This window comes from Rissa tridactyla, chromosome 6 (assembly GCF_028500815.1).
Source record: "Rissa tridactyla isolate bRisTri1 chromosome 6, bRisTri1.patW.cur.20221130, whole genome shotgun sequence".
Taxonomy (NCBI): Eukaryota; Metazoa; Chordata; class Aves; order Charadriiformes; family Laridae; genus Rissa; species Rissa tridactyla.
This window is the reverse complement of record NC_071471.1, coordinates 46,839,590-46,867,077: the sequence shown is the minus strand read 5'-3', so window position 1 is coordinate 46,867,077 and position 27,488 is coordinate 46,839,590.

Below are 27,488 nucleotides of genomic sequence, written 5' to 3'. Positions count from 1 at the left end.
TGGCTAGCAGATACTGGGACACATTTTCCATATTTTCACCAGTTCACTTGGCACTGTGAAATTTTCTGTGAGATATGAAGGCAGGACAGAATGAAGTACACCAAACATGGAAAGACATGAGAGAGATTTCAAAAAATACGTAGGCAAGGAAGGGTGTAACAGCCACGAATATCAACAGGCCTTATTCGACTGCCAGACGAAGGGGGTTTTGAACGTTGGCATCGGTGTGCCAATCTTGGAACACATAAAATTTTACTGAAAATCAGAGTTTTGGTGGTCTGAAGCAGCCTATTCATTTTTAACCTTGGTTAATATCTCTAAATTAAAAAAAAAAAAAGAATAGTTTTAGCTAATATACGTACTTTGATTAAACCTTTAAAAAATATTTAATGCTGTTAAATGTTAAACTGTTAAATGTTAAAATGTTCTTATACATTTTAAAATCTTCTTGTAGCAGTTCTGTGTAGTAAGCAAAGTAGGCATCATTTACTAGTTTCTAACACAACAAAATGGAAGAAATAATATAAAAAAAACTTAGTACTTGTACATTAAGATGTATAACTTGCTAATGTATTTATATTACATTTATATTACCTTTCTCTAATCTCCCTGTTACTCCAGAGCTAGGGGAAAGGCATTGCAAAACAAAATGTTTCAGGGGTTTGATTACTCATCAAGGGAGAGGCTTTAGAAAAATAGCTGCAGTACAAATTGAAAACAAATTTGGTGTCAGTTATTTACATTCATTCACAGCTAATCCCTCTTTTCAGTCATGATTCACTTCTGTGATGGTGTTAAATCAGTCCATCCTGGCTGACTCTGTTATACTCCTTCCTGCTTCCAGTTTAAGCACATACCTCTGGACAAAATGATACAGTTGTACTTGCACTGTTGTATCTGAAGTTTTAGCAGCAGTAGAAGTGCTTGTATCTAAGGAAAGTAGCATAAACTGCAAACATGAATCTAAAAAAAAACCTGTCAATAGTCCAGGTGGCCAAACAAATGAGACCGAGTAAATGCTAGACTGATTTCTTGGTGCATGCTCAATTAATTCAAGATCTCTTTCTTCTGTTAAATGTAATTATAGTACACAGAATTCAGCGTTCCTCAATAGATTAGTATATACATTTGCTCAGTAGTGCATAGGTATCAAAGAAGTTAACCATACACACTGATGGCGATATATTTGCTCTTAGTTCAGAGTTGGTGTATCATATGGTTCCAGATTTATCTCTCTGCCTTTCCATCAGTATTGGCAGGTATTCTCTAGACACTTATCATTTTAAACTATCACAGTCCAGTGCATTTCCCAGGGACAAAAATCAATACTGGTCTTGGTTTGAATATTTTTCTGGTGAGGTTCTTTTTGTAGGTTCGCAAGTAGAACTAATTTGTGTTAAAGCTATTCGACTTGGCATTTCACAGCCTCATTGACACATTAAATACAGGCATTAACCTTACAACTATTATGTAATAAAAATCCTGCATAGGTATTTACTACCTTAAGGTTATACTGTAACATGCAGTATTACAAAACAGAAAATAAAATACAGTATGGAAAAATACATCAAATCAGACAGATCTCCACCAACTTCCCCAAAGCACTCTACCAAAAATGCTTCACTTGTGATGAACTGCTTAGGTCAGAATCCATTTCTGTTCAGTTTTTGGGCACTTGGAAACTTCTTGGCAGTGCATAACTATAGGACACAAGTTGGAAAAAATTCAGTTAGATATTAGGGGGGTGGTTTTCTTGTTTTCAAACCACAAGGGTGATTTGAAAACGACAATGTGTTTCACTGAACTTTCTTTCTAGAGATGGAGTAAAGTCTGTTTGTCACTAGGCTGTTGTCAGTCATGAAAGATATTTACCTGCACCTCTGTTCATGGAAACAGGTTGCCTTCTGCAGCCTCCTGCAGGAAGGAGACCTCTACGGACAAAGAGAGGACCTCTCAATACCTTGATGTAATACCAAGGATCAATACCTTGATGTATTTTGGAACTTCTGCCTCTTTTTAAAATGATAACACAAGGACAGGGGTTTCTACATTTAAGCTACTTGGATCTTAATCACTATTTCATTCTGTTCCTTAGGTGGCTCTCGCTTCTTTTCTCCCTTCTTCATTATATTATCATCAGACTTCTCTTGAAGCTGTTTCTCTTTGGACTGCTTGCTTTCATGAAAATGGGTACAATCCTGAAAACAAGTCTTCTGATCCACCAGCACTTTAACTCACTTCTAGACTCCTCCGATTGTTAGAGACTCTATTCACAAAGGGGAAAAGTACAGCTGAAAGGAAAAATTCCCCTTAGCAACTTCTAGAGGAAATGGGCCATTGAAAGGGCAAAGCAGAGATACTGCCATCCCTCAGTAATCCAGCCAAAAGATTAACAGCCAAGATAAAAATAGAAAAATATAATTATTCTAACTTCATTTCCTCTCTTAGAAAATATAAGAGCAGGCAAGACCTTCACAACTCTGATTCCCAGGTTTATATCTTCCTATCAGATTTGTGTGACTTGAAGCACATGGAAGCGTTAGTAGTAAAACTAAGTGAATAATTCATGCTGAATAACTTATTTGATTAATTATTGAAGCTTCTTTTTCTGTTTGTGCAGGAAGTTTGTAGCAGATGACAATTTCTTTCAACTTAGGTATTATTCAAATTTACTCAACCATTTTCTTTGTTTTTTTTAACATGCTGATTTACTGCAAGCTGCTTTCCAGGTACTGAGCATCAGACCCTTGACACAGCAACTGATCCCCAAAGCCACGTGGGAGAGTTTGTGTCTCCCAGTTGGCTGAACATAACCTTTACACTGCAGAAAACTACTTGGAAAAGAGGCAATGCTCATACTTTGATTTTCATGTAGAGAGACAGCAATGGGTTTGAAATTCTCTATAGTTCTTTAATCTTTTTCCTTTCTTGGTCACAGAGGCATTGTATGAGGTGTCATTCTTATTAGGTAAAAGGCTAATGTAAGATTTATTGGTTGTGGGTAGAGTTCAGACTTAAATTTCTCCTGTCACATTCATACAAAGTAATTGTCTGCATGTTTACGGACCTACTAGGAAAGTGGGCAGTCAGACCTTTATCTACTATGCTTAGTTACTTTCATATTGGGACTACATAAAAAGTGTATTTTGGTTTTTATTTCCCTGAAATTTATTTTGCTCTGCTGTGTCAAACAACATGTCATCTCACCCCAAATCTTCATCTTTTGTGGTGCAAAGGCTTTATGTCCTTAAGTGATAGTGAGAAAGATTATTAGGATTTGTAAAACCAAAATTCTTTGCAGGAAGTGTGACGGTAAGCTCCCCAGAGTCTACTCTTCAACTGAACGTATGCCATAAGGAGCAGATCTGCCCTGAGCTCTGCGATGACACCAACCTTAGTGAAGAAAAACTGGTTTTGGAAATGGAGAGTTGAAAAAATTGGTTGGCAAGCTGAATAAGGGAAGAATATTTGGTAGCCTGTAGACCAGGCTCAGGGAATAGTGCTGAAACAGAGGTTAAACCTTATAGCTTTTGTTCGCAGTGAATTATTGGTGTTTCTTTGGAGAGACTTGGTGGACGTTGGAGACTTAGTTCTTAGAGAGGGGCAAGGTAAGAGTTGAGGGGTTATTAGCAGGTAACATCCTTTAACGTTTGGGAAAGAGAGGAATTTGTAGCAGCAAATCTTAGCAATTCATTCTCTAAATCTTTCTCTTCTGTTTTCTTGAACATTCTTCCAGGCATCATAGTGAGTTGTCTGTCTGAATAGAATTATTTTTATTTTTGGAAAATAGACAAATTGCCTTATACTTGACATACTGTTTTATTTTGACCATTTTTCTTTCTTTGCTCAGCATGGAGCGTGGAAAGTTGTGCCCTCAGGAACCTGTGTTACCACCTCACCACTTCTTAGCTGACGAGGCAGATTCTTGTGTGAAGGCAGCATGTCTTTTAGCAGAGACATCCTCAGACCCCATCTTAGTTTGTTCTGCCTTTACTGCTGAGGTGAAGAAATTCATACTGCATATCCAGGATATATTACTTCAATTAATGCGGGGAAAAATTAGTACTGCTGGTTTCTGTGTGAAACATGTAGAGCTAGGAAAAAATGACAGAAATGGGATGCAATAAGTTAAGGGTGTAATTTAACAACATGTCCAACCTATGTCACAAGAAATTATTTGGGATTTTACTTGACTTATACCTTCTGATTTTTCTTAGAAAAGGAGTTGTTTCCATAGTAACAGCCACATTACATGGTTCTATACTTATGATACCTCTGAGATAGACCAGCATTGCAAAGAAATATACTTCTCAATATGTCATGTAAAAATCCTGTACTTGTTAGTAAGAAAAATCTTATTTTCAGCAAAGTGAGACACTTGTTTGAGGTTCCTAGGCTACGGTTAATTTGTTTATGTTCTCTTTTGCTGTCCCTCCCTCATTTATTATAGGTGGTGCTTATATTGCTGCCTATTAAGATGCCTGACACTTCCCATTATAGGCTTTTGTCTTCAGCTGCTTACAGCTTTACCAAATATTAACTGTTTAGACTCATAGTTTCTGTTCAAGGTTTCTACCTTGTTCAGAGTCCTTTTGGAATACCTCAGAGCTCTGCAGCTATTTCTGAGAATTATTGTGTATGTTATTTTTTTTTTCCAAGGTTAATGGCTTGGTGGATCTTTTTTGAAGATTTCTGTATCTCTTTTGGGCAAAAACCTCGTGTAGGCTGTGCCTTTTGTTCTGTGTCCATTCCCTCCTCTCCCCCCTCCCATCCTGAAATTTCACTCAGTTATAAATATCTGTAATCTCTCAGTATCCCTGCTGTCAGTTCCTGACTTTTGAATGCTTCTGGGAGATCTTGGTAACACGCCACTAACACTTACATGTATTTATTAAGTGCGTACGTACATATAGATACAGTGCATGTATTTATGCATTCAAATAGTTTCCAATGGTTGTCTGGAGAATGGCAGGTATAACAATACTATTCCATTCATGTCAGAGGAGTAAGAGATCAGGTACAGATATTAGGATAATTGGAATATGAAGACAGGACAATAACTCAAGCCCTCAACAATTCAACTAGTCAATGAAGAATCCAAAGTGGTAAGGAACTCGGTAGCCTGAGCATGTTAATTTGCAACCTGTTCAGAAGCTGCCATGGAGACTATGAATACCTCAGACATTTCTTAATGAATTTTAAAAACAATGTGCACTTGGTTACTGCAGTCGAATGCTGTATTGTGATTTGTTCCTGTTAGAAAATGTACTGAGGCGCTATTTCTGAGGCCAGTGCTGTTCAGTGCATGCAGAATTACTTCTCTGGTCCCTGGTATAACACACCAAGGAATTTTCTTATGATATCTTAGTATTTCAGTATTATACTTTTTGCGAATGTGCCTTTTTTTTTTCCTGTACTATGAGCTCTATGAGTATATTGCTGTGCTACAAAATAACGTAGTACTGGAATACTAGTATGGCTTTTTTTGGTGCAGTACTCCATCACTGTTAGGTGCAGTTAATTTGGCTGAGCCACAGCACTGCACAAATACAGATCCCGACACCTGAACTCTCTCTTTTATCAGCAGCTTGGAATGTTGCATAGTATTGTATAGATCCAAGCTAAGCATCATTTACCATATTCCTTTTGGATGCACGTTTTTTCTGGCATCCAAAACTGGCAGAAATCTGCCTGCAGAGTCACTCATCTGTTTCACCTCTTTCTGTTTTCTGAAGAGAACACACGTGGGGTTGTAAAGGTCATGTTATTTAGTACAGAAGGGAGAAGTGAACCGTTACCTCCTGCAGCCTCCACCATGCTCCTTTCACGACTGCTGCTTTGATTTGTCACCAAGGGAGTCTCCTCCAGTTGCCTCCTTGCATGACTATCAGTAGGGCTTTGCTATTTCATTTCCTAGTGCAGATCGACAGGCCTTGGTTCATACCAGTGAACTGCCATTCCTAACCTGTCAGGCAGCAAACACATCAAACTCAGGAATGCAAGGAAGAGCCTAGTAATTCATGAATCTCTAAAGCACCAAGATAGCAAAAGACATATTTGTAGATGGGCATAGGCTACGTTATACTATCACTGTAACACTTTATTTTGACAAGCTAGCAGATTTGTGGTTGTTTTCTTCCTCAGAATTTTGATACCTCTTAACTGTAGCTCTGGCATTATTGATTGGGTGGTGTGTAACGGCAGGTTTGCTGCGGCAGATTTTCAGAGCACAGGAGTGGAGACACAGCTGGGCACATAAGTGTACTTGGTCTGAACGGGGGACATTGCTTGCTGTTCCTCAGGTAAAGATTTGACAGGGAAATGAGTAAACGACAACAGCACACAGTAGCCAACCTACAGGACCAGGCATTGGTCTGTATTAGGTCGCTCCATTGGCCTTATTGAAATAATTTAGCTACTCTCCTCTTCCTTGCAATTCCTCTTTTAAGAGCTGGGAAGCAGTGTCTTGGACATAGAATAGAGTCATAGAATCGTTTAGGTTGGAAGGGACCTTTCAGATCATTGAGTCCAACCATCAACCTGACACTGACAAAACCACCATTAACCCATGTCTAAATGAGCAGAAATACAGTAGGAAAGAAAACATAGTTCCGTCAGTAGGTTTTGGGACTGAAACAGGAAACCTGTGTGGAGGGAGCTGAGTGTGGGTAGTGTTCTTTGCAATGGATGATAATTTGTAGGAACGCTTGGAAGTAAGAATGGGAAGTGAAGCAAATGGTATGCTTAGTTATTTGCTTTTGCTGCCAGGTCTCTTAGAATCTATGTATTGTTGTCTTCTCCTGTTATTTAATCCAGTACAAAAAGGCATACTAGTGGCTAGAAGTTGAAGCAAGATAAATTAAGTCGAAGAATAGTTGTAAGCTTTTAAAAGTGAGAGCAATTAATTGTTAGAATAGTGTACCTACAGCTGTGGTGAGTTGTCTGTCACTTGCAATCTTCCAATCAGTATTGCATGTGTTTCTAGTAGATGTACTTAGCACAGAGCTTGATGCAGAGTTGACTAGATTAGAAACTATGGCCTGTGTATACGGAGTTATCCCATGAGAATGAACATCTGTGAGCCTTTTGGGAAAAGATTCTCCAACTCATATTTCTCTTGGCTTATTGCTTCAGGTTCCCCAATAGACAGTTATTTTAATTTTACCGAATGTCAGTACTCTCAAGTAAAACTATCTGAAAGTGTAGCTTCATTCTTTTATCTAGATGAAAATAGGTAAATGTATCACATGAATAATATCTAAGATTAAAGAACCAATATACGGTGTTATCAAAGAGGCAGTTTTTAATACTAGATCCCCAAATTTGATCAGCATAGGCTTTTCTTTGTTTCCATACGGAGTTCATTGCCTTCAATTCTGTAGATCTGTTTGCATCATCGCCTTCGTTTTCCTTTACAGTTCTGAGGAGTATTTTTTTGTACAAAATGGTGAAATTCTCACCTCAAATAATAGGGTGTATTAGGATGAAAATGTGTATGGGGCCAGATCTGAAAGATCATAATGCTGTGACTGAGCCATAAAATGAAGGATGAACTTCATTTCACTAAATACGAGTAAATGTGTTCGGGTGAAAAAATAACCTTCTCTGTGTGTGTATATATATGTATATACAGCAATGCCTCTAAATCAGCTATTCACACCCTGGGAAGTGATAGTGGAGACCTGTTTTCATATTAATTATGAGATAGCTGAGCTCCCCATTGTGCCTAAGGCTCTGGTTCTTCAAGAGTGCAGAATAAAGGACTTACTGGAAGACATTTAATCTGCTTTCCTCCGTAAGCATGTATTTGTTTTAGTGGCAAAGGGTGTGTACCTAGATCGTGTTTGTGTACATAGCTGAGATATGGTGAGGATTCTCACTGACACCTTGAAGGTAGGAAGTGCTTCTTTTGGTCCCCCAGTTTAGACTTGCCTCTTATGGATGGTTTTATGGAAGCATCAGCTCATTACTGATTGCTCATTACATAGTTATCTAACTATTATTTTCCCCTAAAGCTTTTATAGTGAAATTTGTACTCAATGTTTGTTTTTAATTACTAAGTTGAGTCTGTGCCTGAAGCAAGCTCTGTCACCTACTTTTGTCTTTAAGTTTCCATGTGAGATTTTTAAAGAGTTTACATAGGAAAGAAAAAGCACAAAATTACTTAAAATAAGTATGTAGTTTCTTTGAACTGACCACACATGACAATAAGTACAGCACTGTCAAAATGTCAAATTAAAAGATCAGTTCTGTGCCTGGTATAAACTAGCCTCCTATGTTGCCTTCAAGTAGCGTGATGCCATTTTTCAGGATCCATTATCAGAAAGGGAGTAATAATGAATCCCTGTGCCAATCAACCCTACAGGCTTGAATGGAAAAGAGGAAAGGAGGAGGAAAAAATTACATGGGTAAATACCTCTTTGATAATTTTTTTTTTCCTAACCACATTAGAAAGTTCTTCCATTTATAGTCTCTGATCATCTGCATTATCATGCTTACAATCCTTTTAGCTTCCAACAGTGTTGCTGCAGTGATAACACATAATCACGCTTTGTCTCAAGGAACGTCAGGAAAGAAACAGAGGCCAAGCAAACAGAGATAATGAAGTAGAAGTTTTGTGTTCTGTCCTGCATCTCCCTGATCTCCATCTTCCTTCACCAAAGCAAAGCAGAGTTTAGTTGCAGTTTGAAGTGCTTAAAAAGCTTGCTTCCCTCTTTTCTTTTGGAGCAACATAAATCCCTACTGTACATTTGTTCATCTGTGGGGAAAAAACAGGTGCCGTAATTTGTACGGTTCCAAATGTAAAATTCTGAAAACTTTGCAATGCAAATATTTTGAAAGAAACATAAGGCAGACATGAATACTTATTTTCCTCTAATGAAAACAATGTGTAATTTTTTTGTGAAATGGAAATAGGTTCTAAATTATATTCCAAGTGAAGATCTGCATTCCTTTGGTGACACATTATTCTTACTGCACACAGTAATTCTGAAGTTTCTGTGTTTCCAAAAAACTTTTGGCATACATTCTTAAGTGTCATCCCAACTGTATGTCTGCAACTTATGCTAAACTCCAGGATAATTTATAACCTGTTTCAAAGCCAATTGAAATCAATGTAAAGAAACCATTGACTTTCAGGACTTTTGCACCTGGCCTTTAAAGACTTTTTTTTGTTGTTGATTTTGTGTGTCAGTGGCACTGTGTCCAACCCTTACAGGTTTGCTACACTACAAAGAAACAAACTTCCAGTATCTTCCCTTCGTAGTTAACGACACAGCAAGACGAAGCAGCACACCAGTGGTCACTAGGCAGTCAGCAGAAGGAACAAAGCTGCAAAGCTGGTTCTGGTGCCATAAGGACTAGGCCGTAGTGCCCCGCACAGAGACATTTAATGCAGTCTTATTTTCTAAAATACTCCTCTGCACGATGAATGTGTCCAATGCAATCAATGCTTGCTGGTCCCTGTCTGTATTTATGAACAGTTTCATATCTGAAACATTTTGGCACCTCGAGCGTGGGTGCTGCTGGGTGCCTTGTTCCAACAGACACCCGTTGGCCTGAGTTCACAGAACAACATTCAGTGAGGCGATGGAGCTAAAGTCACTAGCTTGTAATGGCAGCTGCAGGTAAATGAAGTGCTAGTAATCAGTGACGTGAAGCACAGCAACGATCAGTGTGTCTGCAATCTATAGTAGCGTGCGTGGTCTGCGCCTGTCTTTTCAATTTTTAGCATACGTAAAGACTTAGTGCATGAACAGAAAAAAGTGTTATAATTCTCTATTTTGATAGCTCTCTTGTACCTTTAGCCTCAAAAATAAAGTAGGGTATGTCTGAGATTTTTCTTACTCCTTAAAAAAACACCGCATATACATGAAACAAAATCCCACCACATATTACGGTTTTAAAGAAGCCCTTGTGACTGGCAGCTGTTTACCGGTTGTGTTTCCTTCCCATAGTGATTCCGGTGTTCTGCAGAGCTATTGGAATTTCTTTAACACACAGTATAGAGAAGGAACTTGTATGGAGCTGGGGAAAGATGCAGAATCAAGGACTTCAGCCTGTAGTGATGGTTCCTGTGGTTAATTCTTGGAGACCTGTTTTTCCAGAGTGTAAAGTGTCTGTTTCTCCAAAACCTCCATCGTCACTGTGCTGGCAGAACCAGCTCTAAGGATAAACAGTATTATGTCATGGGGTTGAACAATGAGCTGTTGTCTGCCCTTTTTATGGTCAGTAGGTTTTTTGAGAACTGAAACAAGGCCACCTGTGACCACTCTTCACCAGCTCTAGCCTATGATTCTTTGGTGGCTTGAGCTGCATGGTTCTTGGCTTACTGTGGACTCTTAATCCATATTTTGCTGCTTTTCCTCGTTATTTCCACAGGCTATATGAAAAATATTTCCTATCCATGAAAGCTATTCCTATAGCTGTATCAGGAATATTATTAATTCACCATTGGAAAGTGACCTATGCATCTGTGAACAGAAGGGGGCCAAGTGTTTCATAAGACCGTGTGTCTATTAAGTAGTGTTTGCTGTGCAAAAAAAAAAAAAAAAAAAAAAAAATTGAGCCTCTGTCAAAAGATGCAACTAACTACTCAAACATAAATTGATGGTCCTATTTGCATGGACCAAGGAACTAGCCCTGCTGTGTTTATGTAGGTATTTATAAAATACTTACCTAGGAAAATTTTTGTTTAATTTTTGAAAGTGACAGCTAGAGGATTTTAGCTACATGGGTCCTGTTAAAGTCAGTGGGACTGTTGCTGAAAATGTCCCAGGTAAAACACTGAACATATCAGAACTACAAAATATAATTATGTATCTCGGTACTGCACAGCCTACCTTTGAGTGTTCAACAATTGCTTTTAGTATGCAACTAGCTAAAAATAATGCACAATCATGAATGTAATGACGTGCTGCTGTTGGGAAAACAAGCTGATGTCAATTGTCCTGGTGTGTTTGAAGGTTTGTATACAGTAGTGGTGTTTGCTATAGAGAAGAGTCAGATCTATTTTAATTTAATATTATGCCCATAAAATTACTCGATCTGTGACAATCAGTTTTTATTATTTCTTTTGCAGTATTGATAGCACTGGAATTCTGTTCTGAATTATATTTTTATACTTAAAAAACTTCTGAAGTTGAAAATCAATGCAGGATTTGACCTTCTATACAGTTATGAAGATTACAGCTCAGATGATTTAAATGAAATCTCCCCTTAGTTTGTAATTGTAGTTATGTCTAGATTGCTGTTAATGTCTCTTGCTTCTTGAAATCTTTGAGCATTCATAACAATTGAATGGTAAACAGTTGAAGTCCTTTAGGAGGTGATAGTTGGTGTAGTGTTCGTCAATTTGATATTACAATGTTTCAGTTACATGTCAGATAAAGTCTTTTCATTTACACTTGTTCACGCTGGATACTTTTTCTGTATTGAGAACTACTCTAAAATTAAGCCATTGTTCTTACCTTTCTCACTCCTGCTTAGCAAATAGTAAGGAGACTGAGACTACTTATTCTCTTATTGCAGAGGGAAAGAACCTGCTTACTTGCAGCAGCTTTGGTGAAAGCTTAGCATGAACTTCCTTATGCTCCAGGCTGCAATCGAAACTGCTGGTAAGAGAGATGTGTGAAGAAAAGTTCCGTCAGGAGCAGGCACTGTGATAACTCCCTTAACATCAAGCATCTTTTTACAGCAAGTACAGCCATTGCAGCATACTGCTGGAGAAAAGGTGCTATAAAACTGAAAACCCAGAAAAACTCTGTGCTTTTGCCATCTCCCACTTCACAGCTGGCTGCGCGTTCGCCCTTTATATTCACTAAGCTAGTTTTCCTCCTTCAAAGTAAAATGAATTTGCCTTTGGGAAAATAAACTGTGAGGTCTGAACGGAGACCCATTGTCATCAAATGGAGAGCTGAGGAAGTTCCAAATTTAATGAACAAGCCTAAAATCCTTAGTAATTTCTGAAAATCTTTTAAATATGTATATATATGCACACACACATACATAAATATATATTTTTGAAAATTCACTTCCCTTCAATTATCCAAAGACCATACAGTCCAAACTGAGGCAAAGAGACAATAGATGGGTACAAAAACACAACAGAGCACAATGGAAAGTATTTTCTAGCCTATTTGGAATTGTCTTAGTCTACCTACAGCCTAATTTTTTCTTTTATATATGGGTAAATTTTTAAACAGGGGTTTGAAAGAGATGAGTTGAAAGCTGTAAACAGCTGTTCACAGCTTTGTATGGGAGGAAGCACAATGGTGACTGTAATAAAATGTTGTGAGCAGATACAGACTGCCGTTATTGCCTGGACAGAGGTTTTCAAGTCACATTTCCCTACTGAATGAAAAATTTTAATAGGGCGGAGGTAAATGATGAAGGGCCTTAAATTTGAAGACAAGTAGTTGTAATTGCCTTAGGCCAAGTAAAGGCAGACATGTATCCCAGTGAGTGCCATATTTCTATATGGTGTGTGTAGGCTGAAATGTATTGGAGCAACGTATAGTTCAGTTTTCTAAATGTGATTTTTCTGTCACTTTTCAAGGGACTAGCCTAAAAAATACATTTCATATTAATAGATTTGAGTATCTCAGTTCCTGTATGCTTTTCTGTTACCCATTTTCTACTAAAAATCTCCTTGTTTAGGGATATGAAAAATGACAGCAGCAGCTGATTGGATACTATTAAAAAAAAAGGGGGCGGGAGGGGCGGCGGGGGAGGGATCAATGTCTTTCCACTCTTCCATGCTACAAACTGATAGCTCTTCCTCCTTTCCATGCAGTTGGTTACAGTCAGACAGGCAACACCTGAGATCCCCAAACTGTGGCCTGTTAGTTTGGAGGCCTTAGTAAGTCGTGTGTGTCCGTTCCTGCTGTCCAGTGACATAACTGATATATTTGAACACCTGTGAGACCATTTGTGAAGTAAAGTGACACTGGGAAGGGGAACTTTCCCTATTAGCCAATGTAGTATGATGCTGAACACTGTAAAATGTGTAGCTTAAGCACATAGAGATAGGTATAGACCTAAAAACATCCTTGGATCACTCCAAAGGGCCATCAAGGTAGCCAGAAACCGCTTGCATAGATGTCTAGTTGTGAAAATTAATCACTGAATCAGCCAACTAGTGAATAAAGAATTAAAGTTCTCTAGTATAAGGTGTTTGCTACAAACCCCATACCATTTCTGTTAGCTGCTGGTATTTTTTGCCCTTTCTATAACTACAATTTTGGAAAGCGCCTGCTATTAGCCTAACTTTTCTCCTGCTAAAATTAAGTTAGACTTTCTGTCACATTAGCAGGGAGAGAGGGTAATGGTAACACTCAGCCTGTTTAATTGTCTTATCTGCCCCTGGTGAGATTCTGGTGTGACACAGGAACAGAGGAAGGACAACTGGCAGAGGGGTCGGGGAATGAGAGGGAAGACTTGTTAGGATCAATTCTCTTATTTCAGCGTGGTCTTTTCATTTTGCAGAAATGTAAAATAGGAAAGGGCCACCCTGCTTGTCCTGCAGCTATGCTGTTCTTACCAGGTTTTTGTCAGGCTTCGTGGAGGCTTCATGCTTCCCAGGCAATTGCTTTCAGTGCTTCACAGTCCTTACTGTCATGAAGATTTTTGCCCAGTGTACTACGTATTGGTTATTCCTTACCGCAATCCAGGCTTGTTCTTTCTTCTTCTGGCCACCATGATTACAGAAAATAGTTCATGACTCTTTTTGTGGTACAATTTTATTTAAGGACTGTGTTTATGCTTCCACTTAATGCTCTTTTTTTTAAAATTTTTTTTTTTATTTGACTCTCTCCACTAGGCCATGTTTTCGTCATTGCTTTCCCCAGCACTCGTACTAAATGGTCCACATATTTCTTAAGATAAGGTTCCCAACCTAAGACATACTTCTTCAGCTGAGAGGTGCCAGTGCTGCTTGTACTTGCTGTTACTGAACTATTATCTTTTTGAATGGTATACCTCATTTCCACCATCATTCTGAATTTTACTACTATTGTCCAGGATGTTTACAACTACATATTACTTGCCTAAGTAGTAGTATTTTCTATCCTATCACTTTTATCTTTTGTGATAATATTAAGTTATACCAGATCCAGGACCGACAACATGAACAACCACAGTTGATAAATTTTGATATAAATTACTTTCACTTGATGCAGAGGTCCAGCCATCTTGGCACATACCTTTTCATAATTTCTTTTTTAGTCTATGTTTCCCAAAGAAATGTTTCACTTATAAGAAGCAGCGCTGAAAGTATTGTATTCACCACATTGTTCCTGTCTTTTAGGACTCTTTCCCTATCAGAAAAGGAATTAAGATTGGCTTGTGTTGACAGTTGTTAATCTTTTTTTTTGGTGTTCGTATAACAGCTTGTAAATGGTGTTTCATTAGTTGTTCCTGTACTTTTCCCGGAACAGAAGCTAAGCTGACTAGTCTTCCTGAACCTCACTGCAGCGGCTAATGGCTCTGTGATTGCTTCAGCCCATACCCAAATACAGATTATATCTGGACCAGATACCCTCAGCTCTTACTAATATAAATAATATTATATAAATATTATTCTCAATAAATTATTATATCTAGTTTTAGTTATTTTTAGCTTCAAACTGCTTGCCAAACAAATTTAACATAGTCCACTTACTGGGAGAACAGGGAAATACTCTTGGGTTGTTTGAGCAGTTAGTACAACTATCAATAATTATAGTTACTAGTATAATTACTAATATATGGTATAATTTTTAATTATAGGATGGTAACTATCAAAACTGACAGCAGTTTAAAATAAATTTGTGCTTTCCATAATTTTACAAGTCTTGCTTATTTGAACGTAGTTTATGTTTGCACTTCACTGGACCGTGAAAATATAATGGTCAACTATCACTTATTTTAAATTCTCATGCAGTGATAGAGTTCTGTAGATCTTCATCTAAATCCAAAAGACTTTTATTAAATGATAAAATAAACATTTTTCTTTATGACTAATATAAAGCACTGCAAATTTGTTTTTTTTTTTTTTTTTTCCTCCCAAGCTTTAAAGATTCATTGTATGCTTAATTTCAGATGCTGTAATGGTAATAACATCTAATTCTGGTACCCTGCTTTTCTAGTACCCTGCTTTTCGGTAGGTTATGATTTACAAAGAATATCGGTACCGTTGTTCAAACTTTGCAGCTAGAGAAACTGAGGCAAAGGAAATTACCACAGACAACAGACCCCTTGTCTGTAGTTAGTTATAGTTGTGTTTTTCTGCATCCTTGTCTGTCCTTTGGTGTAAACATCTTCTTAACACTGGGAACTAAATATTGAAAATTATCTTTTATAACTTGTAGTTGGTGGCTTGAAAACAATTTATAAAGTAATAACTGTCTTTCTGGCAAACGTTCCATGACAGAGAAAATAGCAGCTCTTGCAAATGTAACTTTGTGTGAATACTATCCGAGTCTTCAATTTCTCCTAAGTGCTCTCACAACACAAATCAATGAATCCAGCTCTTGTTAATCAGCCTTAAGATTGATGTTCAAAGCAGAGGGAGAAGCAGGAATTCTGTGTTTTAAATACTCTCTCTTGTGTGGCATTTACATACACGTTGTAACAAAGGGGGCTTTGCAGGGACCTGTCCCAATTAGAAACGCGGTTACTGGAAAACTACAAAGCCTCGTAAGATATCGTAGCTGCATATGATAATAAATGTTAGCAGGTATAGATGGATGACAGACCGGCTGTATCAGTTCAGACTAAAAGGTTTATAGATATTATGCAACGATATGTTGGGTTTGTGACTAGTAAACGGGAACAAAATAAAACCCTGAGAACTTGGGGGGGGGGGGGGGGGCGGGGAAGGGAACATTAGAAATTAGCCTAATTTGGCTAAAGAAAGGTAGATTCTCCTCTCCCTTGTGTCATTATGTTACCCTGTCTTACTTTTCCCCTCGTGTTTCTCTTCTTTTCCCCTCTCTTTTTTTTTAGCTGGCATAGATAGCTTTTCCTTTTGCAACAGTACTATGAATTTCTTATCTGAAAACTAGTTTCAGGCTACGCTTCTGTTTCAGCATAAAAGGAAATAGGCCACAGACAAAAGCTGCTTTCTATACTTGTTTTTTTTCCTCCTTAACTGATTAAAATGAGGTAATCTCAGATTTTAAAAGTTCCACTTCATTCTAGTTTATTTTTTGTTTCCTTAGAAAGCACACTTTTCGTCATCTTTGATATCACCCTATCAAATGATAGTCAAATGACACCTTTTGAAGACAGGAGGGGTACCCTGTGCAAATCCTCCCCTAAAATAGGATAACAGAATATGTTGTAAAATGCACTAACGTTTTAAATACTTCAACCATTTTCCATTCCTTTTTATTTTTTTTTATCTCCATGAAAGATACCTTTTAACAAAGGTTGCTTAAACAGTCCAAACTCATAGTATTTAATGCCCTGAATCAAGATGCAGTGCAGCGGAGGGGTAAGATGATGCTAACATCTTTGATCCTCAGAGGCAATTTGTTCTGTTGAAACAAATACATCAAATCGTATTATATGTTTTTCATACAAACTGCTTCACAGTGTGTTATGCTGGATGGAGTGGACTCGAGACGCTTGGATTTTGTCCTTGTTTTTGCTGCTACTTCTGATGAAACCTTAACCAAGTCACCCACGTGCCTCAGTTTACCAACAGCTCTGTCATTTGGTTTTGCTACATTAATGACTGTAAAATGTTTTGAGAGAGTTGAGTAAAAGACTTTATGCACTACAAATGCTTAGTACTCTAACCATGGAAAGGATGGTACTCGCTTATGACTGCTCAGTATTTTAACTATAGATATGTTTAAAATATATCATCTCACATAGATCAAGCGTCGTTAAGTTTTTTTGTGAAAGAGGAGGGGAACACAGATTTATCAATAAGTCTGAAATTCACTTTAAAATTATTTTACCCTAAGAGGGTGAGAAAGGAACACTTCAGAAGGAAAGTGAGGGCATTTTGTCATCGCTTAACTGTTAAACTTCCAGGAGGCGAGCATTAGGCTGTTGAAATATAGAGAACTCTGAAAGGAAAACAAATGTTTTCATTTGTTTATTGAAACATACAGATTGGATTCTTCAGAGTTAATGGAAAACAGCTATCCTCAAGCAGCAAACCAGAGCTGTTTTGAGTGTGTGTGAGAGTATATTCTCACAGAAACCAAGGTGGCACAGACTTTTGCAGAAAGAAATCGCCAAGTCCTGTGAATATAGGTTGTGCTAAAGGAGTGAGAGAGAGTCTCTCTCTCATTCTTCCAGTCACACTGCAGATTGCAGACAATTGTTTGGGAAAATTATGCTTTTCCAAAAAGGCTTATTCTCATCCATTTATACCTTCTATCTGCTCCTTCATTGACTCTTTTACAAGTTATGTTTCCTCCCTAAAGATGTTGCTTCCTTTTTCTCCTCTGCAGTGCTTTTCTGCCTCTGCTGTTTTCTGGTAAAATACTTGGCAACTGTCAGCTCTGCTTCTATTAGCAGTTTTGAGACTGCTTGTCCTTATCTTCAGCTAACTATAAAATTATCCTGGCCTTTAATGAAGAGATAAGCTTGTTGGGATATCTGCAAAACCAGCTGAGAACAAAGCGGAATCATTACAGTGTGAGATGCAGCCTCTCCGCACATTGCCATTTGCCAGCCGCTTGGAAAAAATACTGTTTTATAGTACTTTGCACAGTAAGAGACTGAAACCATTCTTTTGCTCTTCCAGAAGGTTCGTTTGCACCTCTTGATGTAAAACTGTTTGAGCTAGAAATGGTCCCGGTCTTTACAGTTCATCAGACCTCTCGTCTCAGTTTAAATTATCGTTAACTGCTGAGATCTTTGTTGGCTGATCCTTAGGCTCTGCACTGCTTTTAGATCTTAACAAAAGAGTAACGATCCCATCTAAACAAAAAAATAATACTCAAGATGTTTGTCTGGTATTTGACTACATGACTGGAGTCCTAAACTTCTAAAAAAGGAAATTACTTTCTTGCCCTTGACCTTTCGCACTAATCTTTATAGCTCCTTGCCCTATTTCCACTCTTTGACAGTTTGGAAGTGTTTGCAAGGGATGTAATTCCTCCTGTGTTAATGGTCCCTGCTTGTACCTGACTGAGTCTGTGTAAATGTGCGAGAGGCAGAAGGCCTGAACTTCTTCCCATAACTCAGACCTTTTTCCATAACTTAAAGGACTTCACCAAGAAATCTGATCCCTTAGACTGCTGCCAGGATGGTTCTGAAAAGGTATCTGAATTAGATGGTAAAACTTTTAAGAAGGAAGCAGCTTGCTACTGCCAAATGTTTCCTCTTCCCTCTTTCACCATCTGCTAGAAAATAGCTTTGGCTTGCTAGCCTTGTAAGTTTCCTTTTCTTTTTTCTCCCAGGAAATATTTAGAGAGTATGGTCAGAGAAGCATATGAAAAGGGAAAAATATTGGAATTGTGTATAATCAGTACATAACTGCTACAAACTGAGTCATGGTGAGAGTGAAGAAGCTGCCGTTTTCCCTGTAAATACTATGATGACTTTATCTTAGTTAACAGGAAAGAATATATAGATAAACAAAGAAGCTATTTCACTTAAATCCAGTTTATTTGTGTATATATAGTGTCAGACAAAGATTGGCTTTAAGACTACTTGATTTCACGCAGCCATTTCCTGGGGAAAGGAGCAGTGTAACCTTTAAGGAAGAAAGCTTATACAGCTGAGAGATTTTGCAGCCTGCTCTTCTCTCTCGGTATCAGTTAAGACAGAGAGCAGATTCTTCTGTCAACAAACTATTATGCCACCAGGCTGCAACAAAGATGGAACAGGGAGAAAGACAAGGAGATTAAAGCGGTGGGGGTATTAGTCATACAGCCTTCCGCCCTATTCTTGTGTAAGGTTGCATTCTGTCGGACTAATAGTCAACTGAATCAGTGGGAAAATGCTGAGTAGTGGGGTGACTGTGGACAAGCAGGAGGTAGTTTCACTGAAAGGTAAGTGGTGATAATGCGCGTTTTTATGTTGCGTTCTTCATGCAAAGGTTCCCATTGTGTTTTCAGAGACTGCACTTTAGAGAGTTTGCAACAGTGTTATACAGACAATTAAAAATGTAATTAAGAAGACGGACTACTGAAAAAGAAAATAGTTAACAAGTAAAAGCACAATGAGGAAAATAAATATTTCTGGTAAACAGATACAGGGAGGGAGACGGAGTGAACGTTTTGTCGGAGAAATAGAAAAAGCATTCTGAAAAGTCAATCATAAAATGACTTGTATAGGAAGGGGGAAGAGTGAGTAACAGCAACCGAGGGAAATGGAAAAATAAGACTAGGAGAGATGATGAGGAGGGAGTGTGGGAATTTTTTTTTCTTACTCTGGGATTGAGTAATTATTTTTTTGCACCAATTAGTCTTGTACATACTGGGTACACAAGAAACTTTCTCAACTCAGCTCAGAGATGGCATTTCATAAGTAGTCATCTCCTGCCTAGGTGCCTGTCACACAGAATCCTGTTTTTCCATTTAGGGATGAATCCTAACCATCTTTCAGGCTTTTTAAAGTCCACGTTTTTGAAAGGCCATTGAAAACTGTTTTCAATTTCTGCTATGCTCTCCTTATATAGATGTCAAATCCTTGTTGAGAAAATGTGATAGTTAAATGATCATCGTTAAAATGGTCTCACTTATGAAGAGTACGCTGGAGAAGACAGATAAATTCTGATGCGTTGCACAGGGGGGTTCTGCACTGAATAAAGACACAAACTGAGCTGGTGGAACCAATGTCTTAAATGCCTAATCAGAGGTCTTAACTCTGTGAGTTGGAGAGGAGAATCTATAAACTAGAAGCAAACCATTTGCGTTGTCTTACGATCCTCTGATCCTCTGCAAACGGCAGATCTGTTACCTCCAGGCAGTAACACTGAGAGGTATCCTTTACCCCAGTAGGGATTTCCCCAGTGTGCAGGGGACACGCTGACCCCCTGCGCCAGCTGGCTGTGTGTCACTGGGAACAGTGACATCGCAGGAAGGTTGTGAAGTCTCCTTGTGTGATGTTGTGACTTTGCGTCCTGTGTTTGCTGTCTAGAGACCAAATGGGCCAAGACAGCATCAGAAAATGAAGCTTGCTATGTAAATTTAGGAATTTTACGGTTAGAAGTAAGCTAAATTCCTCTGGTTACTGGCTCTGTGATGGGTGACACCATCTTTGTTAGTTGCTCTCCTTCATTTCAAGCATTACCTTTTGTTACTCATTTTTTATGTATTCATATATGTATTAATTTATGTATTCCATTTCAAAATTCATACGCTTTAAGACCTAAAACGTGCTTATTGCTTTTCACCTTCAGAGGACATGGTATGCTTCATCAGTAGAATTAGAGGTGTGAACATGGGTGTACATCCATGACCTTAAGAAGACAGGAGGACTTGCAGATGGAAGAAAAAATAAGGCCTGAGCTAGAAAAAGAGAAAATAAAGGGAAATGCAGAGAGGTTTCCTAGTAGATGAGTCACTATCAGTGACTCGGCAACTCAGCAGTAAAGTAGAAAGGATTAGTTCTGGGTAAAATGGAAGGGCAAAACTTAGGAGGGAAATAACGTTACTCACTAAGTTCTGTGTAAGGTTCTAGAGGGCAGTTTAAAATTCCTTAGTGTAATTTGAACCAAAAAAAGAAGCCAAATCTTTCTGGGCGGAGCTGGTGAGAAGTATTCTGTGTCTAGTGTGCAAGAGCTATTTAACGCATACTATAAAGTTTATAGGATAGAACTAGGGTATCAGGGCACCAGAGCTGTATTCCCTGCTACTGACATACAGTGTAACCTGGAATGATTATTGTTGCCTTCAGTGTCTGAATTTCTTAGTGTAAAACAAAAGGGAATTAGACTATTTGTCTTTCAAAAAGCAGTATCATGAGGATTGGTTCATGAATGTTTGAGAACTACGGCTGCAAGAAGAAACTGGTGTGACACATGATGCATAAACTTTGTGCTGTTACAGAAAGATTTCATGGGAGTATAGTAAGCTCACTAGACTTAACAGCTATACCTAGGAAAGGTTGCGTTGAGACATCTCACGGACCTGTGAAGAGATTAAATTTTCCCTAATAAATCTCATGTGAGTATGTTCTTAAAGGAGGAAGTGATGGAAGTGTGAGATTAGATTTAGGATGCTGTTTTTCAAGAACAAGGTATGCTGGAGTAATACCAGAAAGAGTGAGAAGAGTTATGCTGAGGAGGAAAAGAAAGAATTTTCTTGAGGAAAATTATGGACAGGGAGGTATCAGGGGCAAGCCCTGGTGTCTGATGGTAGATGCTACTTGAAAAGGAACCTTGTTGGGGATGCTGCTTTAAGAAGTTTCCCAAAGGAAGATGGGTTGATTTGTGCCAGAGACAAACTTGCTAAGCCTCAGTGGCCCTTAGTTCAGGGTAAGAGTGTTCAGTTCTGTATCTTGCTCTCTCAGGAAAAGCTAGTGGTAAACAGTCTTCTCTGTTGCCCTGAATTTGTAGGAACTTGTTGTGGATGGCTACTGAAGTCTCTGCTTCCAGATTTCATGTGAGTGTATTAACATTGAAGGCACAAAGCAGGCTTTTCCCCTTGCTGATTTGGCTGCAGATCGTGTATTTGGATTTCTGTGTATGCAAATTGAACAGGAAATCGATTCCAGCTGTTGATATTGTTATGCTGGTGTGTACCTGTGTGCCTGCTAGAAATGCTACTGTGGTATGAGTCCTCTGGCTTAACACTGGAGGTGTTGCTGTTCAGCTTCCTACCACTGCACTCGCAAATCAAGTCTGTCATTGAAAAGTAGCAGCATGAATATCTACAAATATCAAAGTTCCTCAGTATACTAAATCTGGTGAATTACTCTTCGGGATTCTTTGAGTCTTAAATCATACTGCGTATTCAGGGCTTGTAGAGGTGATTTCCTTGCCATCCCCACCTTGTGTGACCCACACTCCTCGTTATGTACACAAATTGTGATGTGTTCTGGGGGTGCTTGCTCCCCTCTAGCATTTGTACTTCTGATGCATGGTGAAGAAAGAGGCTGGAGACATAAACTCAGGTTTAGAGGCTGAACAAGCTTAAAGGGGAGATACAGCTTCTGCCAAAATACCCACCTATCATCCAACTAGACTGCATCTCCTTCTGCATTTAAGGCAAACAGCAGCTTCCTCTTCAATCCCCAATACTGCCGTATGTGGGTGTCAGCTGATTCACTCACTAGCACCAGAAAAAAACCCTACTTTCTCTGTTTTTTCAGAGATGAAAAAATTTGGCTTGAAATTGGCACCTGTGCAAAGATGGGAAAATTGCATGACTTTTTTTTTCTGTTCCCATAGTGCAACTATTTATGGTTTGCCATATCCTGACCCTTAAGAATTTCTGCTTTCTAAACACACTTGGAAATTGTTTCAGCATCTTTTGATGAACATAGGGTTTTGGCAAGAGTTAACTATGTTCTGAAATATTTGGACACAGTCACTTCTATATTGGCGTTTCTCCTTAGAGTAACTGCTTTGCAGAACTGACCCCGTCTGCTGTTTGTTTCTACTCTGGAAGATCCTTTTAATTCATAAGAGTCCAAATAGTTTTTAAGCTTGAATTTACTATGAAAAAAGACCCAACCGGTTGAGTTTTTTAGTTCATTAGTACTAATTAGAACTCATTGTGCATTGTTATTGCACTTTTATGTTGCCATAAAAATCATTAAACCTCTACAGAATCACTCAACTGTACCCTAATATTAAAACTCAGCAGCAGTGCATATAAAATTAATATATTGCCAATCAGCTAGGAGTGGAACTGGGAGGTAATGGTTTCATTTTACTTTTGTACCTGTTTGCAGTCTAAAGCTACTAAAATAAAAGATATGCAGAAATTAAGTTATGTAGAGGTTGACTCTTAGGACCTTAGGCAGTTAAGCACTCCTTTTGTGAACAAAGCCGACCTGTTTCAGCTGTGCTTTTGTTCAGTATATTTTTGTCTTCAAATAACCTTTGCACTTTCTTCAAACTCTGCACATTTCTTCAAACTATGCATGTAACTTAATTTAAACATGTAGTATGTGTTCACGGTTGATCTCATAAAATTTATGACATGGTAAGAGGATCAGGGTTCTAGGTGTGTTATGGGTGGTTCAGGTCTGATTAGAATTTCCTATCCAAAATAGTCAGGGTAGGAAAATATTTCATATTTTTCTGTCAAATAGTCAGGGAAAAAAAACATTCGTCTTTTTCTGACAAATAGTCAAATCAGTCTTAATTACAATAATTATTAAATTAGTTGCTAAAGTTAATATGTCCGCTTACGTTCAGTTATTTCTACTAAATTTGGGATTGTTACTTCTGCAGACGTTTATGTCTTTTAGTCAGAAAAGATATATTGAAAGATTTATTGTGATAATCAACAGTAGTCTTGAAAACAAATCTTCCAGTTTTGTAGCACTGATCTATAGCAAACACTTAACTTCCTGCTACAGGAAAATCATCTTATAATTTTGACCTGTACAGTATTATGTAGTTATTTTTTAGAATTACTTCCTCTAGTGATACTGTGAATGATTTATTGTTTTGTATATGAATTAGGGCAGATAAGAAATCTCTGGTTGGATAGTTCACTTCCAGTCAAAAAGCATATAAAACTTGCCGATTCCTTGCCTTGTTTAGTGGTCCTGTTTATTTTTCTTTTCAGAGGCATAGACATACTATTTGGTAAGAATTGCTATAAATAACATATCAGTCATAGAAATGCCTGAAACGTACGGTTTTATAAGATAGGTCTTTTTTTATCTGGACTTTTTTTTTTTTTTTTTTTGAAAGGAGGGAAAAAAGCTGTTTATATGTCAAGGATTTCTAGACTGGTTTGCCTAATTGCTGGTCAAAACGTTGCATTCTTGCAGGGGTGAATTTTATGCAGTATGCCGAATGATTTTGGAGTATTCTGGTTCTGCCACTTCACTTCTGTGGCATACATCTGTGGAAAGTGTCTCTGTATATCTGTTCGTGTACTTGGCACATAGTTGATGCTTCTGTTAAGGCAGCCAGACAGTCTTAAAGAGGGTAATTCCTTTTGCAGCAAAGGCACATTAAGATCTTTCCTCTTAGACGTGGTATGTGATTATGCTGAAATACGCTTTGTCCAATCATCTGATACTGCATATTTGTATAAAGCAATGAAACCTGAAACTGGCTTGTATCGTTCCAGTTTTATATGACCCTTTGGGCACTTTTACTATTTTTACTTTGAAGGTGTTGTCACAGGGCAAGTGAATGAGTATTTACCTAACATTCTAAGAAAAGCTGTTTTGCATCTTGAGAAATCACAACAGTTGCCAGCTAATATGAGAAAAATACTATATAAAGGCCAGAATTGCAAAATATCTAAAGGTTATTAACTGTATCTTTTGTCTCTTCCTACTGTTTTAGGTCTCTTCCCGCGCCCCCCCCCCCCCCCCCCCCCCCCCTTGTTAAAACACACTCAAAGGATTGGAATTCTGGAATTCTGTAGGCTTTTTCTGTGTGTGAGGGGGTGTGTGTTTCTTTCCTTCTCTAATTGTTGATTTTGCATACTAACTTATTGAAGCTGACATAAAAGAAAACAAAACAGGAAAAGCCTTATAAATTAAAAGGTGCTTAAGTCTGGCTTGGCAGAATCCCCACACTTTCAGAGTCACCGCCTAATTTGAGACAGATCAGGGTGTGAAACATGGGAACAGGTTGCCCAGAGAAGCTGTGGATGCCCCATCCCTGGAAGTGTTCAAGGCCAGGCTGGATTGGGCTTTGAGCAACCTGGTCTGGTGGGATGTTAGGGGGCTGGAACTAGATGATCTTTAAGGTCCCTTCCAACCCAAATCATTCTATGAAGTCTTACTATGGTAGAAATATCTTTTAAAATTTATTTTTCTACAGAAAAGTGGCATAATATGATGCTTTTTCTGCTTCTATCCCCTAATAGCTCAACAAATACAAGTTTTTAAAAAAGGTGATATTTCTTTTTATTGCCAACCATCTGACATGAATCTAAAATCTGAAAATTAAGCTGAATCCTTTTCATTTCCCTCCATGTCACCATCAGTAAAGGTGCTGGGAGTAGTGAAATAGACCTTCTTTACAGGTGTGATCCCAGTAGCACCCCCGGGAAGTTCCCCTTCTGGTCTCTGGCATTAGCAAATGGCTGGAACTTAAAAAAACAACCCAGTGTTTGATCAGGGAATTCAGCTCATGTTCCTGGCTATGTTAATTCTGTAGGACGTGAAGTAGGAATGCATGGTGGAAATCTATTGTTGTCCATTAAGTAAGCTTTTTGCACTTAAAATTACACTTGGAGAAGACCTTTTGAATAAAAAGCTGCTATTATAATATGATTTTGCTTTTGAGTAGACTTGTTCTTTAAATAGAAAATGAAATTTTGTTCCAACATCACTGAAAATGCAGTAGAGTACATTACAGGATTTTGTTACGTATGTGGGAAATCAGCATAGTAAATGTAATAAATTATGCATATCTTAAGGGAAATTCAGAGACAGAAGTTACAGCATTCATTTTGTAAAAGTGAGATATTGCCGTTGCTTTTTCTGGGACACTGTAGCTTACAAAATGGCATGGCTCCTAATCAGCTTTCGTGCATTATGAAACTATAATCCTTTGTACATCAAAATTATTCCATTGAGTGATGGAAACCTAAGAAAACGAGGGAACTAGAATCTCTGTAAAAGGTTAGTAGCATAGAAATTGATTGCACTCGTCACTTCTGGCCTGCAGGTCCAGCTGCACGTTTCCTGGTTGCTACAACCTGTAAAGAGCTAATTCTATTCAAATATCAGAAGAGAAAAATCATTCAGACAGCTATTTAGCAGTGAGGAGGATGAAAATGACAAAATATTAGACTTACCACTCCTTTCCTACTTAAGGTGGAATTCCCTTCGTGCCTGTTGGGGTTTTTGGTTAGCACTGAGGTAACACTGTGTTGCTGGAAAGGGTGCTTGGAAACGATACTCAAATGCACAATGCCACCAAGAAGGTTGCCCACCTCCGTTTCTATTCTCTCCCCCTCCTGTGCCCTCGACCTAGTGGGAGAGGTTCCAGTTGCACACTCTGAGTAAGGACATCCATTAAATGTGAAGTGAATACGTACAGAAATTGTCTCACCAAGTCATTTATTTGATTTCTTATGACACTTAAGGGCAGTTAACATGCTGACTGATCTGGGGGTGATGGGTGTGGGCCTCAAGTAATAGGTAATGAACATCTTGAATTATGCTTTAATAAGCATCAAATTTCAATGTATATATAATATAATGCCTGGGAGGAGGAGGGTTTGTTGAGTCTTGAGATGGAGCTGTAATTCCATCGATGCAGAGCCAGGGAGCTGTGCTGCCTGAGTGGAGAGACTCAGCTCTGTTGCCTCAGACTTGCTGTGGCGCGGCCTCGCCTCTCTCTGAGGAGATTTAATATTGCCTACTTTTTTATTGCTTGTCTTGTATGAATTCAAATTACCTATTCCTTAATGAAAGCCCAAACAGTTGATGCAGTCTGTAGAATAGGGATATATTTCTGCTTGCTGGTACTCTGTGGAACAAAGCAAAGAAAACGGGCTGTGAACCCTCATCTCCGTGAATACCCCTTTTTGCTTGGTCTTTGTGGCGGATTCATAGTTGCACATCAAAGTAATTCAAATTTCAATATAAATCATTGTGTGGTGGAACAAAGCATTTTACTGGTGCTGTTACTGGGCACCCCCTTAAGGGACTTCCTTTGGAATAGTTTCACTGAGGAGGGAATTGCAGGTACATGAAGCTTGGCAGCAGGCTGGAGAACTCGGCAGTGGGTACCAACGCAAAGAATTCAAGGTTGGGAAGAAGTATGGGAGACGGATATATTTCTGTTTCCTGATCATTGGAGGGCAGGTTCCCTGTTCCCTATTGCTACCAGGGAATGGCAGAGTCTGCCAACAGAAGCTGTGGACTACGCTTTGTCTGTGAACAAATGCTGAAGCACACCCTGCTTGGGCAGAGTTTATATAGACAAAGGCATTTGATGTTGTACGAGCACCCAAACATCAGAAACCATTTAAGGGGAAGCTGCTTCTCTTCCCTGATGCTCTTGAGACTGTTTGTGTGTTCGGTGAGGAGCCCTGAGATGCAAAAATTTTATCATCCTTTGCCAACAGAAAAAACATTGGAAGACATAGAAAATAATTTTGAAGCAATAATTTTTAATTTTTAGAAGCTTTGTAAAACCTTCATTTTTTTTTTTTTAATTAATCGTAAGAATAGTCCAGAACTTGGCGTTTCCTAGTTGGGCAAGTTTTGGGCTGTGAGGAGAGGAAAAGATCTTAAGGTATTGCTGCGTGTTTGCTTAGCACTCCTCCCATAGGCAGCATACGGATTTGCTTTTGTTTCTAACCCATGTGCTTATTGTCTTCTCTGCCTGGACGATCCTGTGATGCTGGAATCCTCAGTAGCTCTGGCTTTGTGTTTTACTTCTGCTA